Here is a 5,922-nt window from a genome sequence, read left to right as displayed (position 1 = left end):
ATGGGGAAAGGAGTGTCAGAAACAATAAGATTGGCACAGGATAGAGCAGAGTTTAGGGCTGTTGTACATAGGGTTGCTATGAGTCACAGGTGACTCCATGGCATAAAACAGCAACAGTCTCATCGAATACATCGAAAATATTCGGTGTGAAGAAATGGGAATACCTATGTAGCACTTCTATTGCATATAACAGGACAATGATTGTTGTCAGAGAAGATAATTTATGTCACTATTTGCCATGTGAGCTGCAGTAGCCCTCTTGAAACATCAAATTTACTGGAAAGAAGAATTTGTACATTAACTACAGTTATTTATCTGAATTTAGGCTTTGGTCAAACTTTCTCAAAAATGAGCACAGTGAGCTTCAATGAAAACAACTGACAATATTTACTGCCCGATAATAAAATTAAGACTTCTAAACAAAAACTAGAATTTTGGAAAACTTGTAACTAACATTAGGAGCCTTCATATAGTGCAAGACTTTTCTGGTGCAATTAGCAGTGATATTAGTGAGTGTTGTTGATTTTGTATAATAAACACAGAGACTGGGCTCAAACACGCAGGAGATCATGATGGCCCAGGATGGGGCAAGCTTCGAATCTGTTCATAGTGTTGTTGTGAGTTGCACTCGATTCAATGTTCAGACAACAACATAATGAAATGTGCCAGCATTCAGAAAATCTGTCTTACTCAAGTGATCCAATATTTTTCAAAGAGTGATGTATGAAAACATTAATGTTTTAATATTAAGTGCTACAAATAGTGTTAAAAGCAATGCTAAAAGATAATGCCTCAGGGCGTATGGGACCCCCGGGCTCCTATCCACTTGCGCGCAGCGATGCGCGCTGGGGTCGCTGCGCTCTGGTTGTGGATTTGGGTTCGGGGCTGTCCGGCCATCCTCGCCGTCACCGCCTCACCTCCTGCCTCTCTGCGCAGCCAGTACAAGTTTATTACTGACGTGGTGGAGAAGACTGCGCTTGACGTGGTTTATGTCGAGATCCTGGAGCCGGCACCCCTTCTCCAGCCACGAGGTACCGATCTCCCATGGCTCCGGTTCCTGGTGGCCTCCCATGGGCTCATTGTAACCAATGCACATGTAGTGACCAACAGGCGCCATGTCCACGTCCGGCTGCCCAGAGGCGACACATACGAGGCCATGGTGACGGTGGTGGAACCTGTGACCAACATCGCCACCCTACGGATTCAGACCGAGGAGCCGCTGTCCACGGTGCCCCAGGGGCGCGCTGCCCACGTCCGCCAAGGGGAGTTCGTGGTCGCCATAGGAAGCCCTTTTGCGCTACAGAACACCATTATGTCTGGCATGGTCATCTCCGCGCAGAAGCTGGCCAGGGACCTGGGCTTGCTGCAGACCAACGTGGAGTACACCCAGAAGGAAGCGGTCATAGACTTGGGAACTCAGGAGACCCCCTGGTTAACTTGGAGGTGATGGGGTGAACACCATGAAACTCATGGCCAGGCTCTCCTTCGCCATCCCTTCAGACCACCTGTGAGAATTTCTACATCGAGGGGAAAAGAAGAGTTCTTGGTTTGGAGTTGGGGGGGGGGAACTCAGCGCTGGTACATTGGGGTGATAATGCTGATCTTGACCCCCAGCATCCTTGCTGAACTCCATTTGCGAGAACCCAGCTTTCCCGACGTTCAGCACGGCATACTCATCCACAAAGTCATCCTGGGCTCCCCCGCCCACCAGGTTGGCCTCCAGCCAGGTGAAGTGATCTTGGCCATCGGTGATCAGCTGGTGCAGAACACTGGAGACGTGTAAGAGGCAGTCCGCACCCAGACCCAGCTGACGGTCCGGATCCGGCGGGGGCCAAAACCCCTGACCTTGTATGCGACTCCTGAATTCACACAGTGACCTCATCAGCAAGAGTGGACGCTCCTGCTCTGACCTCCCCTGCCTCCCCAGCTGGGGCACCCCAAATGCCCGACGGTGAGATGGACGAGGACGACGGGCCCCTCCAGCTGCCAGAACCAAGTCTCGGGTTCTGAGGACCCACAAAACCATTTTTTATATAAAATAAAATTATACCGAGCAACAACAACAACAAAGATAATGCCTCATAGAAGATCTACTCAAAGTGTTAGATAGACCAATAGATTTTAATGCATAAGATTATATCTGTTGTACATAGGGTTTTCAGAGGCCTGCTATTTCAGAAGTGGATGGTCAATCCTTTCTAGTCTGTCTTAATTTGAATGTTCAGATTTAGAGAAGTATCAGACAGACCAGCATTTTACAGAAAAGTTAAAGGTATATCCCTTATTGTGGAGTTAACCATTAGTATAAGTCACTATGAGTGGCACATACCAACAACAAGATTATATCAAGTTTATTGATATGATTTTAGGTTTGAAATTATAATCATTACAAAATGACAACTGTTGAGTTTTGGCATGGTAGGGAAGTAAATAATTACAATTATCAGAAAAGACAATTTATTCTATTTTTTTTTATCTCCTATATTATGTGTGATTGAGTCACAACGAATCTATACCTGACCCTCCCATGGATTTGCAGAACTTGTAGATACCATAGGAGGAGATTGTCCATCTTGTCCGCACAGAATAGCTAGTCCATTCAAGCTTCATGCCTTTGAGTTGGCAGTGCAACTCCATTAGGCTACTAGTTGTTGTTGTGTAACACAGAGTCGGAGCCAACCCATAGCTGACCTTCCAGTGAGTTTTCAGAGGCAGTTTATCATATGGGAGGAGATTGTCCATCCTTCTCCAGCAGAGCAGCTGGTGGCCTTGAACGGCTTTGAGATTTCATCACGTGTTTTTGCCACTAGGCCACCAGAGCTTCCTAGAGTTTCCTTCTAAATGGTTGTTTGTGACATTTGATACCTTCAAGTTACCTAGACATTTTTTCATCTAAGACCTTTCTGACTGTAGAATCATTCCCATGTGTAAAATAGATATTACCAGTTGCTCTGTAGGAGGGTAGACATTCTCCTATTGTGCAATTTACTGCCTCTGAAAACTCATTGGAGGTTAAGCTATGAGTTGGTTCTGACTCTACATTACACAACAACAAGTAGCCTAGTGAAGTTGCACTGCCAACTCAAAGGCTTGAGGCTTGGATCTATTAGCTACTCTGTGGGGGAAAGATGGACGATCTCCTCCTAGGCTTTGTACAAGCTTTGTAAATCCACTGGAGGGTCAGCTATGAATTGATTGTGACTCAACAGCACATAACAACAGCAATAATAGCAATAACATAACTTGTATACTCCTTCCTGTGAAGAACCTATGATCTCAGGACCCGGGGTATTCTCTCCATTGTGATAGCCTGAATAAAGGGAAAGATAATCAAATGGCAAACAGACACATGAAGAAATGTTCAAAATCATTGGCAATAAGAGAGATGCAAATCAAAACCACAATGAAGTACCATCTCACTCAAATAACAGTGGCAAAGTTTAACAGCACAGCAAGTAGTGAATGTTGAGGAAGATGTGGCAAGAAAGGAACTCTTATATATTGTTGGTGGGATGGTAAAATGGTACAACCATTATGGAAGGCAGTTTGGTGCTTCCTCAAAAAACTGAACACAGAAATTCCATATGACCCAGCTAGCTATTACACTACTTGGAGTATACTCTGAGAAAATGTAAACTGAGGCACAAATAGAGATTTGTACAGCAATGTTCATACCACCATTTTTCACCACCACAAGAACATGGAAATAACACAAATGTCCAACCACAAATGAATGGATTGAGAAACTATGGTACATTCACACAATGGAATACTCTGCAGTATGCAGGAGCAGATTTTGTAAGTGATTATCTAACTTGGGAGGGACTGAGAGCATTATTCTGAGTGAACTAACTCAGTCCCACAGGATAAATATTGTATAAAACCTTATTGTAGAATGAGTATAAGGATCCAAGAGGGGTGGGAGAGATTGGAAGCAGAGGGATGAGGATGTGAAGGAGGGAGGATTTATCATGGGGTTGTACAATTTGTTGGGTGGGGGGATGAGGAAAATTCAAAGAATTTGTGCTTGAAATATAAACTAGTAGAAAATTTTTTTAAAAGAAAAAAATTATTTTTACTTTGACTTGAAGAATAATTATATAATTTTTTGCTGTTTTTAGCTTTCAAAAAGAAATTAAAACCTAGTAAAATAAGAAATTCCTTGGTAACCTTTAATATAAGATATAATGCAATTAGCCAGAAATGATCTTGTATTCTCATTTGTCGTTTGTTGTTAGGTGTAGTTGTGCTGATTACTACTGCTAGTGACCTTATGAACAATAGATTTGAACTTGCCCCTATGTTGTGCCGTAATCACTTGCACCTCTATGGTGCAGTTCATTGCTGATTAACTTTGTCAATCTTGTTCGGATTTTCCTCTCCTTCCCAAACCTTCCACCTTCCCCAGCATGATGTCGTTTCCTAAGAACTGGCCCCTGCTGATGACATATCCAAAGTACGTGAGACTGTTTCACCATCCTAGCCTCTAAGGACCACTTTGGTTGTACTTTCTCCATGGCAGATTTGTTTGTTCTCGTAGTAGTGCATGGGATATACAATAATCTTCACCAGTACCACAACTTGAAGAAAAAAAACCCCACAAAACTACACTTTGAGTTATTTTTATTGCCATATGTACACTGCTTTCATGCAAGACAAAGGAAAGCACCAGTTGAATCAAGTAGTGGTTGTACGGCAGTGGAGCTGAAGGCGCCTTCTGTGCTTGCCACATAACAGAATTGCTAAGGACGTGTGCCTACACATACAGTGTCATTTAGAGGGCAGGCAGCAGTCTTCCAAACCTAAAATAATTTTCCTTTTTGTCTATTTTTTACTGACTGACGTTTAAAAATAGCAACTCTATTCTTTGAGTCTTGGTAACTTGTGGAATCTGCATGTGCACCTATGTGCGTTGCAGGGAGGAGCAACCCGAGGTGGCATTTACATCTGTTAAATTCTGCATCAAAGAATAGATGTCATGGGAGATGAGTTTATTACTGTGCATTGATGTCAGCTAACACTTTAGTAGGCATTAGTTACCTATGACAAAAGAAAGATGTAAACCAAGAGGGCTTTGAACCTGAAAGAGAGGGGGAACAATTACATTGAAGCTGATTTGTTCTTTAAAAAAGACCAATTGTTTCCCCTTTGCAGTTTTACCTGGGGCTTATCCTTTTGCACTAGCTCTTTTGAACTTTTCCAGATGCAGGAAATTAGAAAAATTCCAAGGAAGGAACCAGTCATGTAGGCCGTTAGTCTCTGCCCTACCCCTGAAAGAGTTCCTTTTAGGCTGTGAAACAAGGCCTGTTGGTGTCCTAGGCAAGAATCAACAAAAGTTTCCCCAAAACAAAACAAGAAATATATACTCTCAATAATTACTTGATTCTATAATGTCTATCACAAATGCAATGTATTACTGACAATAATGAGAAGAAAAACAAAGGGACTTTTTAGTGAATAAAAAGTCTCTGGATTTTCCACTTTTGGTATAATATTTACTGCTTTTGAATAGATATATTTCTTTCCCCTATCAAGTTAAAAGTATTTACAAGCCTCTGTAACTCTACGAACTTTGATAAATGTCGATAGTTATAGAAAGGATTCAGGTCTTTTGTTTATTGGGTTGCTTTGAGTTGAGCTCGACTTGATGACAATCGACAACAATAAAAACTTTCAAAAGCAAGTATATTTGGTGCAATTTAACAATTCAGCTTAGTGTGCCCAATACTAAGCAATGGAATTGCTATCTACAAGTCAGAGTGGTGTAGACAATAACAACTTTGAAAATTTTCAAAGATATGATACTAAAACTAATCATTCTGAATACTTTTATTTATGCACCAAAGCTTTTGTCTGTTGAAGTGCTATCTCTCCTTTTAATTTAATAAAAGTGAAAAAGATATTAGTAATAATACCTAAAAA

General features: G+C 41.8%; 1 pseudogene; it reads left to right on the top strand.

The window, feature by feature from the left end:
• Positions 1–787: 787 nt before the first annotated feature.
• LOC102864356 lies at positions 788–1,876 on the top strand (annotated as a pseudogene).
• Positions 1,877–5,922: the final 4,046 nt, after the last annotated feature.

Source organism: Elephantulus edwardii, unplaced genomic scaffold, assembly GCF_000299155.1.
Source record: "Elephantulus edwardii isolate Elephantulus edwardi_28Jun2011 unplaced genomic scaffold, EleEdw1.0 scaffold00002, whole genome shotgun sequence".
Lineage (NCBI taxonomy): Eukaryota > Metazoa > Chordata > Mammalia > Macroscelidea > Macroscelididae > Elephantulus > Elephantulus edwardii.
Note: the sequence above shows the minus strand (reverse complement) of the source record. Positions and strands in the feature narration are given on the sequence as shown.